The following is a 15,370-nucleotide window of genomic DNA, read 5'->3' as shown; positions in this document are numbered from 1 at the left end:
TCAGCCCCATAATACAAATGCCACCGGGGGCACTCAATGGGGGAAATGATAAATCACGTGCATAAATGACAATTTTTGGGTGCGTGTCACGAAAGTTTTTCGTTTAGTTTTCTTCTCATCTGCTAAGTTTGGGCGACTCCAATATCTATCGACTATATAGCAGACAGGAGGTCACGAGTTAACAACATACAATAAAGTTTTAGTTGTAAATTATGGGCCTAAATATTCGCACTTGGCGCGACTTGACAGCAAATGCAAAGCGGATCCATCACATCAAATCGTGTTTTCCTGTTCTAGTGAAAAGCCCGGTCGTTAAGGGGGGTCTGGGGGACTTCGCCCGCCACAAGCTTTATTGATCGCCTTATGGGGAGCACAAGATCACCATTTGTGAGAATGGCGGCGGCGAAGTGCTGTTTCGGTACTGACTCTAGCTGCAATCCCCTCTAACGTGGTGTGTAAGCAGATGGCTAGTGGCATATCCGAATGATGAGTATAAAATTGCGAAAGAACAATTGTTGCCCGTTTTAAGTAGGGCCGTATGAGAATATGATAAGGTAAACACTTAATGCAGATATTTCGATCTGCCGTTATACGAGTAACGGAAAATAACGGCTTGGTTATGTCGACATGCCACCAACATGCTGTTGTAGGGTTTGTATCACCTGCATCACAAAGCTCTTGATTGAAAGCACAAAAATTGGAGATCCAAATTCAAAACACAAATATCAATTCTATGTTGGAAGCAGAAAAAATTTGTAGTATCACAGGTTATCAGGCCTCGCAAACATTGCAATCATATTTAGTATTGAAAGATTTCATCCGCTTTCGAGACTTCAGTTTTTGTCTGATGAGGCCACCTCTACTTTTGAATCCTGAAACATGGGCAGATGCTTCAGTCACCACTGTCACATGCCATTCCACTGACTGGTTGTGGCCAGGATAACTGAGCTGTATTGGTGATGATCTTAGGTTTTCCAGCTCGAGATCTGACAAAGTCATGATTGTAGGCGGCTGTTCCATATGTTTGATGTTTAAGTTGACAATTTGGACGAAGTAGCCTCGATGTTCATAATTAACTTAAGCTTCAAGATATTGCACAGCCGCCTGAAATCAAGACCTTGTCAGATCTCGAGCTGGAAAACCTAAGATCATCACCATTACGGCTGTCCTCCTTGCCACAACCAGGCGGTGGACAGACATGTGATAGTTGTGACTGAAGCATCTGCCCATCTTTCAGGATTCAAAGGTAGAGATGTCCTCATCAGACAAAATCTGAAGTCTCAAAAGCATATGAAATATTTCAATACTAAACATGATATTAATGTTTGTGCACTATGAGTAGTTATATAGATCGCTCGCGAACGGCTATTGGCTCTTATGGGTGCACCCGACCGGTGCCTCGAAAACTCGTCCTGAACCGGTGACCCTTTCAGACCCCCCTTCCACCCGACCGGTGCCTTATGAGTATAGGGATCTCTCGACCGGTGCCGCGAAAACTCGTCTTGAACCGGTGACCCTTTTCGGTATAGGGATCACTCGACCGGTGTTGAATATGTATCAAGTAAATAGTCATGTGAATGAATCTTTGTTAATGTGTATATCGTGAAAACTCGTGGTCGTGACTCGCCTTTTTTGCTATAGGCGGTGGCGGCGATTCGCCTGTCACACTTTCAGACATCTCTCGCGTGGTGTTGAATATGTACGAGTCACCAACAATAACCGCGCGGACGGAAACGTGGCTTGTTGTGAGGATTAAGCAGTGCGACCTATATTTCGAATGACCTGCGCGCTGAATTGTTTCACGGCCAACCGCGGCGGTCGTGACTCGCCTTTTTTACTATAGGTGGTGACGGTGATTCGCCTGTCGTGTATTCTTACGGGATCTGTGGTGACTCGCCATGTGTTCTTATGGGTGCGGTCGCATGCGGCTATTGCGTCTTATGGCGGGGGTGGCGAGCGGCTATTGATGCTAACACGAAACCCGGGGTGGCGAGCGACACTTATTTCTTACGGTGGGGGTCGCATGCGGCTATTGCGTCTTATGGGTGCGGTCGTGATTCGTACTTTCGGTATAGACTGCGGGCGGCATGTCGTACTTCCAACAAAAAAGGTGTGAAATAGTTTGCTAAGTCTAGGAATCACTTACAAGGTAATATTTTGGTATTTAGTTTACCACAGAGCCGGCGTAGACGGTGATTCGAATAACAACGGTCACAAGTTAACACTTCAAATAGCTGTGAAATAGTTTGCAAAACCCCGCGATCGCTGACAAGATAATGTCTCGGTCATAACCATCTTTCACGACTTGGTGTCATAACCATACCGATCACTCACGCGGTGAAATTTTCGTAATCAGTTTGACACAGAACTTGATTTCGCTGGTAAGATTTAACAAGTAACGAATAACAGACCGCCAGTGACGGTAACTTGAATAGCGACAAATTGTCACTTATTTCCGCTCTAACCCTAATCCTTTGTGAAGTGAACGCTTATTCAAAAGGGTGTGATATAATTTTAAAATCCAACGACCACTCGCCGGATAATGCTTCAGACATAGCAATCCCTGATACCCGCTCACAAGGTAATATTTTGGTAATTAGTTTGTCACAGAACCGGCGTAGACGGTGATTCGAAAACCAACAATTTGTCACTCGCCCGCGATCGCTATATGTTTCACGCCTCCAGAATAGTGGCTGACTTTAGTTGCGTGATAAGATCCATGAAAATATTCAATCAATGTGTTAGTTTGTCAACTTGAAATGTAACTCACTACACAAATCAAGTTGAATCGTATTTGCATGTATTGATTCGACCCAACTCAAATCCTATTAACGCGATCTGTTGAATCGAACGTAACCTGAATATTACTGACGCCAACATTCACCCTCATCGGATCATTCACACATTCCACGCCGCTGTTTTAACACTTATAGAATCAATACCAACTATCTCTGACCCGATAATATTCAATCATTTTGGTAATTTGCCAACTTTAAATCCATTCGCGGGATGTACTAAAGGTAAATCCAAATAATCCAGAATGAAATATTTGGACTTTGACATTGTGCGAATTGAAATAGGTTTGACAAACATGACTACCAACTTTCACCCAGTCACATTTCAAGATTATACTTTGAAACAATCCTTGAAACTGACAACTCTATTCACGACTGAGTTTTCCGTTTATCAAATAGAGTTTCAGTAAATACTATCGCGATATTTTAATGTGTTACTACACACAATAGAATCAATCAATGAAATAACACCTGTTGTAAATATTTCTAACTTGACAACCACTTGTGCATACCGCGATTGACTTGTGACGCAATGAGTTAAATCGGAATATTTCAATCTATTTGTCGAAACCTTGAACAAACTATCGGGTTATTTTTTTGTTGCAATCGAGTGAACGGAAATAGTATTACGTCTCGACATCTCGCCATCTTACCATATTCAAAGAGTCAACCACGAAAACATTGTCAAGTAAATCCGTTACCCGACCAACTCAAGCAGTTAGCCAAGCATACACGAGTCCATACAAACACTAAAACCTAAAATCCATAACAAGTTCGGATGTATTCGTATCCCTACGCATCTTTTTTAATCAACTTGAAAAGTCGTTACTATTCTGTAAGATAGAGGGATTACTACGCGGTATATTCTGCAAGACAAACTAATTACTACTCGGTATATTTTGTGAGACAAAAGTAATTACTCTTTGGTACAGGGGACTTGAGCTTAACATAATATGTTTGAGTATACGAGATTTGAAAGTCTGATCGACGTAGTTGCGACTTCATTTCTTACAATCGAACCCTGGTGTTACATTGAAAGTTATCATGCTGTAAACATAAGGATTGACACATCGATTTAACATATGTAATAGTTGATCATGACTTGATTATTAAATTATTCGCGTTAATTAGACCCGGCGTTGTGTTGAAAGTTATGACAGCAACAAACTTTTCAGTACCAATGTTATTAACATATTAAGCTGTAAAACTATGCGTGTCTTAAATGTTCTTGAATGGACAAATTATTCCACCTTGGTACATATCACCCTGCGTATCGCGGATATCAGGAAATAATTTACAAATGTAATTGTCTCCAGTAACCAAGACTAAAGATGAAACAACAATTTTCTTTGTTGAACAATAACCGGTACAATACTTTATCGTCGTAATCTGCGGTGGGAATTGAAACACTTTCGCACATTTCCCGGTGTCAAGATATCACACTAGGTGAATTGACATATCGCCGCTTGATTAATGCTTAATCCGTTCGCGCCATTTCACACACTTTGATCATTACAAAAAACAAATTGGAATATGTTTGCTAGATGCATTCAATTCAGTTAGAAATGTCTGGTACACAACAATCGTAATATCAATGAAGTACTTGCTACACTGTAATTCACTTAACGTGTTTTGCATTGTTGTTCATTTGTAGTATTGATTGTTTTTGAACCCCCAAATAATAATTCCCCGACATGAAACCAAACCGCTGAAAGTCGTTACCATCACAACGAAACAATTTGTACGATGTTTGCCAAATGTATCCTATAGTTAGGTGTACTAGAATTATTTGTCTAACACATACACCGACAATACAATCGAAAATTTTTCCGTTGTCATTCGCTAGAGTAAATGTCATCACAATACTCTATCACTAAAAGACGTTACTTGTATGTGATTGAATCCCTAACAATTATCTCACTAAACCGAACTCCAAAGAAATTTGACTCACTCGACGGATATGAAACAGCGTCGCTTAATAGGTCTATATCGTTTTTCTAAAGGTAAATCATATCCATCCAATAGAAAACAATTTTCACTAGCTTGGTAATGAAACCGAAGTCTTCATTCGATATTTTGTTTGTGTCAAATACTTTGTAATAAACACATTTGAGTGGTTGAGCTTTACATCATCAAGCTGTCATCTGTAAATCGAGATCACATCCGACTTGTAACTGTATCGTTTACCTAACCGAGTTGTATGCACATTGCACAGTTTCATATTTTTATCATTTAGTGATTGCTGAACATACCAAACGATACACATTCACTTCCGAAATACTGCGTTGATCTCAATTCCCTTTGTTGTGATAACCGAAGTACATTTGTTTCGAATTCGTAACAGCCGACTTTTCTATGACACGATAAATTTTGACAAGTTACGCTTAGAAGATTGGTTGCATATCGCGAAAAATAACATACTGCTCATATTGATACTGTTAATCGGTATTTTCACGCGAGTCGATTTTCAAATGAGTAAAATTTATTACATGAGTTTCTCCGCTTAATGTAAATGAAAACTCAGTCGTCTTTTAACATCACAAAGACATTGATAAAAAGTAAGCAATCAAACACAACACTTTGTACGACACTAATTATTGTTCCACACATCTCATTTCATACTAAGTGTATACGAAAGATATTCATGTTACACGAAAATATTCGCTCATGCTACAAACCTGTACAATGATTGGTGGTGTAAGTCCAGCACAATTGTGGTATCCATACGAGTTTAGTTAACACAATTTACGACACCGAGGTCGCCTCATCTTTCGTAAGACAACAAACCAAGGCTTCAGGATATGTCCATGTCATAACAATAAATCAGCTACTCCAACAACAGAGTACATATGTTTTCTAGCACGGTGCTTACATCTTACACACAAATCAACCTACTTTGCTAACGAAAAGTGCTGAGTCATCACATGGTTGTCCTCACAACAATACAACTAAAACATACTATCATACAAAATGGCCGTTATAGTTTGCACACCAACGATACATCGTACAAGTAGCAAGTCTCGAGAATCCAGTTATTCAAAAAACGTCAAAGTGTTTCTACGCCAAGTCGGTATGTTGACGAAAGCATATATTGTAATATCATGATCGATTTACATTCGTTGGTCAGAAAATGCCACTACTCTAAATAATTATTTTTCACTCAAAGCCTACTTGTCACCATTCGTTTCATCAAGCATGAGTTCAAGAAACCTGCTACGACATGAATTGTTATTTTTATGTTGTGTAAATAGGTAATAATTAATTTTAGTAACACTATATCAACATCATCGAGTTGCGCGAATAGATTTACATGCGGTCTTGTGGTTTTAGTCGAAGTATACAGCACGGTCTAATGTAGAGTCATCTCTACTGTACAGCAACTCGGTAATCGAAATGCATTAAAATTTAAACAACGATCTTGTTTCGTCGCACCAAAAATATGTTTACTATCGCGATACTCTGCACAGGCCGTGTAAATCCTTTTCACACTCGTAATAGTATACCAACAGCTACCGGCGAAAACGTTTAACAATACCAACAACACTAAACATACGATACCTACCCAAGTAAAATTACCATTTTCACCTAGAGGTCGGTCGTTACCCGAGTAGAAATACCATTATCCTTTAAGGATTTGTCGTTTACCCAGTGTAACAAACCCCTTTTCCTTTGGTAATCTATTTTTTCTCTGGGTAACAATCCTTTTTCACTTGGAAATATATTTTTTCTCTGGTTAACAAACCTTTTTCACTTGGAAATATATTTTTTCTCTGGTTAACAAACCTTTTTTCACTTGGAAATATATTTTTTCTCTGGGTAACAACCCTTTTTCACTTGGAAATATATTTTTTCTCTGGGTAACAAACCTTTTTCACTTGGAAATATATTTTTTTCCCCGGGTAACAAACCTTTTTCCCTGAGCAACAAACCATTTTCACTTGGTGGTCCGTCGTTTACCCGAGTAAAAATATCATTTTCTTTTGGAGATCCGGCGTTTACCCAGTGTAACAATACATTTTCACTTGGAAAAATACTTTTACCTAGAGTAACTAATCATTTTCTCCTGGGTAACAAACCCTTTTCGTCTGGAAACTATCATTTACCTGAGTACCAATACCGTTTTCACTTGGAAATCTATCTTTTCTCCGGGTAACAATACCATTTTCGTTTTGAAAACTGACAACCACACCGGTCAATTTGATATTTTTTGTATATTGTTACAACAGACAGCGACAAAATATACACCAACAACGACTCCGATACATTTGTCTAATCAAATCTTCACTTGCTCTGATGCATCCCATCAAAATCATTGGTTACTCACATACAATAACAATGTGCTGTTGTACATCGACATGTATGTTTTCGGAATTGGTGAATAAAGGGGTTTCCGATATGTCCGTGATGTCCGGGTTCGTGCTTTGGATTTTCCAGAGTCAAAATGTCTGAATAAAACACCTCCTCGACTTTGGTAACTGGTTGATACACGGATAATGGTGTTCGGAAAACGGATGAATTTATGTTCCCCATCGCGCTGACAACATCGGGTTACTTGTGAGTTTCCTCGGGTCTGTTTACTATATTGTGTCTTTACTGGTCAATACATGTCGCTCCAGTCAGCTGAAACCGGATCACTAATATGAGAAAGTGTGGGGGCCGGATCCGGATATTCACTCATGACCCAACGACCGATATTCAAGTAAACATGTTACAGACCGGGTTTTGTCTCCATGAAAAATACCAATGCATACACCATCACATCAAGTACGTCACGATTGTTCACAAGTATTTGCGTAAACGAGGTGTATATACAATGTGTCGATGCACAAACATCATGGGACACAAATTCACGTTCTCAAGTCTCGTCATGCGCCGACTCTGTACATTCAATGTGGGCATAGATGACACACGACATGATACAATGGACAGCGCATTATGCATACCGATATATTCTCAGTCAAATATGCGAACCATACACAACCATATACCCTGATTTTCGCTGAATATTCACAACACCAACAAATCTGTACATTTCTTTTCCCTCGACCTCGACGATAGAATTGTCATTCCAATGTATCAATCGAGTGTATGGTTCATCAGGTGTAAAATCCAAATCAAATGTCACCAAGGTATCGTTTTTCATTTTCAATATTTCCACCGCTGCATCTTGTCTGTGTCGTAAAACCACGGTGTGGAGCCAGAGGAATCTATGGACAGTTACGCGTAGTCCCATATTTACTCGTGGATATAGTCAGGTAACGACAACGTTTTCTCAGTGGTCTGCGTGGGTACACCGTTTCAATACGCAGCTGGATCAACTAGACCAAAAGTTTCCAACCGCGGTTTATGTTGACCTGTAGAATTACGAGACAGCACCCTCTTGTGGCGTGATTAACACGAAATCAGTCTTCGACCCGCAGAGATTCACCTTGGATTACATTATCGTAATCGAACTCGAGATTCACACACACACAGAGGCCCTGTTTACGATTTCAATCCGGAGTCACTGCTCACGATGTTTAGCTGGAGTCGTTGTGTGGGAGTAGCGACATCTAACATATTCATCGCGTGAAAGATTGATAACGATGGTGATCGCCAAATACATTATGTCGGGTGAAACACTGCGGTCTCGGCGAAAAAGTTAGCAGGTTATGACCAACAATGCGCAGGGATTGAGCGAGTTACGCAACACGATTATGTCGAGTCTTGATCACGATGCAAGTCTACCTGAGAATCCGAACAATCTTGCAAAATCAAGGTGTGAACCCGTGAAAGGGTTGTACTCGTGTGAGATTGATTTTTCACAAGTTGGGTGGAGGTTGGTTCATACTAAGACCATGTTACGTCCAAATATGGCTGCTTGCCTGTCCCCAAGTCATCTATGCCCACATTGAATGTACAGAGTCGGCGCATGACGAGACTTGAGAACGTGAATTTGTGTCCCATGATGTTTGTGCATCGACACATTGTATATACACCTCGTTTACGCAAATACTTGTGAACAATCGTGACGTACTTGATGTGATGGTGTATGCATTGGTATTTTTCATGGAGACAAAACCCGGTCTGTAACATGTTTACTTGAATATCGGTCGTTGGGTCATGAGTGAATATCCGGATCCGGCCCCCACACTTTCTCATATTAGTGATCCGGTTTCAGCTGACTGGAGCGACATGTATTGACCAGTAAAGACACAATATAGTAAACAGACCCGAGGAAACTCACAAGTAACCCGATGTTGTCAGCGCGATGGGGAACATAAATTCATCCGTTTTCCGAACACAATTATCCGTGTATCAACCAGTTACCAAAGTCGAGGAGGTGTTTTATTCAGACATTTTGACTCTGGAAAATCCAAAGCACGAACCCGGACATCACGGACATATCGGAAACCCCTTTATTCACCAATTCCGAAAACATACATGTCGATGTACAACAGCACATTGTTATTGTATGTGAGTAACCAATGATTTTGATGGGATGCATCAGAGCAAGTGAAGATTTGATTAGACAAATGTATCGGAGTCGTTGTTGGTGTATATTTTGTCGCTGTCTGTTGTAACAATATACAAAAAATATCAAATTGACCGGTGTGGTTGTCAGTTTTCAAAACGAAAATGGTATTGTTACCCGGGGAAAAGATAGATTTCCAAGTGAAAACGGTATTGGTACTCAGGTAAATGATAGTTTCCAGACGAAAAGGGTTTGTTACCCAGGAGAAAATGATTAGTTACTCTAGGTAAAAGTATTTTTCCAAGTGAAAATGTATTGTTACACTGGGTAAACGCCGGATCTCCAAAAGAAAATGATATTTTTACTCGGGTAAACGACGGACCACCAAGTGAAAATGGTTTGTTGCTCAGGGAAAAAGGTTTGTTACCCGGGGAAAAAAATATATTTCCAAGTGAAAAAGGTTTGTTACCCAGAGAAAAAATATATTTCCAAGTGAAAAAAGGTTTGTTAACCAGAGAAAAAATATATTTCCAAGTGAAAAAGGATTGTTACCCAGAGAAAAAATAGATTACCAAAGGAAAAGGGGTTTGTTACACTGGGTAAACGACTAATCCTTAAAGGATAATGGTATTTCTACTCGGGTAACGACCGACCTCTAGGTGAAAATGGTAATTTTACTTGGGTAGGTATCGTATGTTTAGTGTTGTTGGTATTGTTAAACGTTTTCGCCGGTAGCTGTTGGTATACTATTACGAGTGTGAAAAGGATTTACACGGCCTGTGCAGAGTATCGCGATAGTAAACATATTTTTGGTGCGACGAAACAAGATCGTTGTTTAAATTTTAATGCATTTCGATTACCGAGTTGCTGTACAGTAGAGATGACTCTACATTAGACCGTGCTGTATACTTCGACTAAAACCACAAGACCGCATGTAAATCTATTCGCGCAACTCGATGATGTTGATATAGTGTTACTAAAATTAATTATTACCTATTTACACAACATAAAAATAACAATTCATGTCGTAGCAGGTTTCTTGAACTCATGCTTGATGAAACGAATGGTGACAAGTAGGCTTTGAGTGAAAAATAATTATTTAGAGTAGTGGCATTTTCTGACCAACGAATGTAAATCGATCATGATATTACAATATATGCTTTCGTCAACATACCGACTTGGCGTAGAAACACTTTGACGTTTTTTGAATAACTGGATTCTCGAGACTTGCTACTTGTACGATGTATCGTTGGTGTGCAAACTATAACGGCCATTTTGTATGATAGTATGTTTTAGTTGTATTGTTGTGAGGACAACCATGTGATGACTCAGCACTTTTCGTTAGCAAAGTAGGTTGATTTGTGTGTAAGATGTAAGCACCGTGCTAGAAAACATATGTACTCTGTTGTTGGAGTAGCTGATTTATTGTTATGACATGGACTTATCCTGAAGCCTTGGTTTGTTGTCTTACGAAAGATGAGGCGACCTCGGTGTCGTAAATTGTGTTAACTAAACTCGTATGGATACCACAATTGTGCTGGACTTACACCACCAATCATTGTACAGGTTTGTAGCATGAGCGAATATTTTCGTGTAACATGAATATCTTTCGTATACACTTAGTATGAAATGAGATGTGTGGAACAATAATTAGTGTCGTACAAAGTGTTGTGTTTGATTGCTTACTTTTTATCAATGTCTTTGTGATGTTAAAAGACGACTGAGTTTTCATTTACATTAAGCGGAGAAACTCATGTAATAAATTTTACTCATTTGAAAATCGACTCGCGTGAAAATACCGATTAGCAGTATCAATATGAGCAGTATGTTATTTTTCGCGATATGCAACCAATCTTCTAAGCGTAACTTGTCAAAATTTATCGTGTCATAGAAAAGTCGGCTGTTACGAATTCGAAACAAATGTACTTCGGTTATCACAACAAAGGGAATTGAGATCAACGCAGTATTTCGGAAGTGAATGTGTATCGTTTGGTATGTTCAGCAATCACTAAATGATAAAAATATGAAACTGTGCAATGTGCATACAACTCGGTTAGGTAAACGATACAGTTACAAGTCGGATGTGATCTCGATTTACAGATGACAGCTTGATGATGTAAAGCTCAACCACTCAAATGTGTTTATTACAAAGTATTTGACACAAACAAAATATCGAATGAAGACTTCGGTTTCATTACCAAGCTAGTGAAAATTGTTTTCTATTGGATGGATATGATTTACCTTTAGAAAAACGATATAGACCTATTAAGCGACGCTGTTTCATATCCGTCGAGTGAGTCAAATTTCTTTGGAGTTCGGTTTAGTGAGATAATTGTTAGGGATTCAATCACATACAAGTAACGTCTTTTAGTGATAGAGTATTGTGATGACATTTACTCTAGCGAATGACAACGGAAAAATTTTCGATTGTATTGTCGGTGTATGTGTTAGACAAATAATTCTAGTACACCTAACTATAGGATACATTTGGCAAACATCGTACAAATTGTTTCGTTGTGATGGTAACGACTTTCAGCGGTTTGGTTTCATGTCGGGGAATTATTATTTGGGGGTTCAAAAACAATCAATACTACAAATGAACAACAATGCAAAACACGTTAAGTGAATTACAGTGTAGCAAGTACTTCATTGATATTACGATTGTTGTGTACCAGACATTTCTAACTGAATTGAATGCATCTAGCAAACATATTCCAATTTGTTTTTTGTAATGATCAAAGTGTGTGAAATGGCGCGAACGGATTAAGCATTAATCAAGCGGCGATATGTCAATTCACCTAGTGTGATATCTTGACACCGGGAAATGTGCGAAAGTGTTTCAATTCCCACCGCAGATTACGACGATAAAGTATTGTACCGGTTATTGTTCAACAAAGAAAATTGTTGTTTCATCTTTAGTCTTGGTTACTGGAGACAATTACATTTGTAAATTATTTCCTGATATCCGCGATACGCAGGGTGATATGTACCAAGGTGGAATAATTTGTCCATTCAAGAACATTTAAGACACGCATAGTTTTACAGCTTAATATGTTAATAACATTGGTACTGAAAAGTTTGTTGCTGTCATAACTTTCAACACAACGCCGGGTCTAATTAACGCGAATAATTTAATAATCAAGTCATGATCAACTATTACATATGTTAAATCGATGTGTCAATCCTTATGTTTACAGCATGATAACTTTCAATGTAACACCAGGGTTCGATTGTAAGAAATGAAGTCGCAACTACGTCGATCAGACTTTCAAATCTCGTATACTCAAACATATTATGTTAAGCTCAAGTCCCCTGTACCAAAGAGTAATTACTTTTGTCTCACAAAATATACCGAGTAGTAATTAGTTTGTCTTGCAGAATATACCGCGTAGTAATCCCTCTATCTTACAGAATAGTAACGACTTTTCAAGTTGATTAAAAATGATGCGTAGGGATACGAATACATCCGAACTTGTTATGGATTTTAGGTTTTAGTGTTTGTATGGACTCGTGTATGCTTGGCTAACTGCTTGAGTTGGTCGGGTAACGGATTTACTTGACAATGTTTTCGTGGTTGACTCTTTGAATATGGTAAGATGGCGAGATGTCGAGACGTAATACTATTTCCGTTCACTCGATTGCAACAAAAAAATAACCCGATAGTTTGTTCAAGGTTTCGACAAATAGATTGAAATATTCCGATTTAACTCATTGCGTCACAAGTCAATCGCGGTATGCACAAGTGGTTGTCAAGTTAGAAATATTTACAACAGGTGTTATTTCATTGATTGATTCTATTGTGTGTAGTAACACATTAAAATATCGCGATAGTATTTACTGAAACTCTATTTGATAAACGGAAAACTCAGTCGTGAATAGAGTTGTCAGTTTCAAGGATTGTTTCAAAGTATAATCTTGAAATGTGACTGGGTGAAAGTTGGTAGTCATGTTTGTCAAACCTATTTCAATTCGCACAATGTCAAAGTCCAAATATTTCATTCTGGATTATTTGGATTTACCTTTAGTACATCCCGCGAATGGATTTAAAGTTGGCAAATTACCAAAATGATTGAATATTATCGGGTCAGAGATAGTTGGTATTGATTCTATAAGTGTTAAAACAGCGGCGTGGAATGTGTGAATGATCCGATGAGGGTGAATGTTGGCGTCAGTAATATTTAGGTTACGTTCGATTCAACAGATCGCGTTAATAGGATTTGAGTTGGGTCGAATCAATACATGCAAATACGATTCAACTTGATTTGTGTAGTGAGTTACATTTCAAGTTGACAAACTAACACATTGATTGAATATTTTCATGGATCTTATCACGCAACTAAAGTCAGCCACTATTCTGGAGGCGTGAAACATATAGCGATCGCGGGCGAGTGACAAATTGTTGGTTTTCGAATCACCGTCTACGCCGGTTCTGTGACAAACTAATTACCAAAATATTACCTTGTGAGCGGGTATCAGGGATTGCTATGTCTGAAGCATTATCCGGCGAGTGGTCGTTGGATTTTAAAATTATATCACACCCTTTTGAATAAGCGTTCACTTCACAAAGGATTAGGGTTAGAGCGGAAATAAGTGACAATTTGTCGCTATTCAAGTTACCGTCACTGGCGGTCTGTTATTCGTTACTTGTTAAATCTTACCAGCGAAATCAAGTTCTGTGTCAAACTGATTACGAAAATTTCACCGCGTGAGTGATCGGTATGGTTATGACACCAAGTCGTGAAAGATGGTTATGACCGAGACATTATCTTGTCAGCGATCGCGGGGTTTTGCAAACTATTTCACAGCTATTTGAAGTGTTAACTTGTGACCGTTGTTATTCGAATCACCGTCTACGCCGGCTCTGTGGTAAACTAAATACCAAAATATTACCTTGTAAGTGATTCCTAGACTTAGCAAACTATTTCACACCATTTTTGTTGAAAGTACGACATGCCGCCCGCAGTCTATACCGAAAGTACGAATCACGACCGCACCCATAAGACGCAATAGCCGCATGCGACCCCCACCGTAAGAAATAAGTGCCGCTCGCCACCCCGGGTTTCGTGTTAGCATCAATAGCCGCTCGCCACCCCCGCCATAAGACGCAATAGCCGCATGCGACCGCACCCATAAGAACACATGGCGAGTCACCACAGATCCCGTAAGAATACACGACAGGCGAATCACCGTCACCACCTATAGTAAAAAAGGCGAGTCACGACCGCCGCGGTTGGCCGTGAAACAATTCAGCGCGCAGGTCATTCGAAATATAGGTCGCACTGCTTAATCCTCACAACAAGCCACGTTTCCGTCCGCGCGGTTATTGTTGGTGACTCGTACATATTCAACACCACGCGAGAGATGTCTGAAAGTGTGACAGGCGAATCGCCGCCACCGCCTATAGCAAAAAAGGCGAGTCACGACCACGAGTTTTCACGATATACACATTAACAAAGATTCATTCACATGACTATTTACTTGATACATATTCAACACCGGTCGAGAGATGCATATACCGAAAAGGGTCACCGGTTCAAGACGAGTTTCGAGGCACCGGTCGAGTGATCCCTATACCGAAAAGGGTCACCGGTTCAAGACGAGTTTTCGCGGCACCGGTCGAGAGATCCCTATACTCATAAGGCACCGGTCGGGTGGAAGGGGGGTCTGAAAGGGTCACCGGTTCAGGACGAGTTTTCGAGGCACCGGTCGGGTGCACCCATAAGAGCCAATAGCCGTTCGCGAGCGATCTATATAACTACTACTATGTGCAGCCTGTACAAAATTTTTCCGTTTCCAATACAGAAATGATGTTTGTGCTTTGAATGTGGATTTCCAATTTCAGTGTTTTCAATCAGGAGCCTTGTGATACATTTGATACAAACCCTACAACAGCATGTTAGTAAGAAATCTCTTGACAGTCACTGTTTTAAACTTATCGCTGTATCGCGAGGCCGCACTGCCGATGAACGCCGTTGTAAATACAGTTTTAGCAGTCACTATTTGATGCCCGAGCCCTATTTATACTTGGAGAGGGCTTCATTTGTTTGAGAAAGTTTTGAAAAGAAGTTGTAATTGATGGGGAATGTTGCTCAGTCATAAGATCAATCACTACACGCTTTTG

General features: G+C 39.6%; 1 protein-coding gene across 1 annotated transcript in view; it reads right to left on the bottom strand.

Annotated features, from left to right (window-relative positions):
• Positions 1-15,370, bottom strand: part of LOC145445031 (tripartite motif-containing 13-like) — a 412,502-nt gene that overhangs the window by 130,462 nt on the left and 266,670 nt on the right. The gene's annotated exons all lie outside the window — the stretch shown is intronic.

This window comes from Botryllus schlosseri, chromosome 8, assembly GCF_051294905.1.
Source record: "Botryllus schlosseri isolate E-star chromosome 8, Bs_hap1, whole genome shotgun sequence".
NCBI lineage: Eukaryota > Metazoa > Chordata > Ascidiacea > Stolidobranchia > Styelidae > Botryllus > Botryllus schlosseri.
This window is presented reverse-complemented; position numbering and strand designations above follow the sequence as displayed.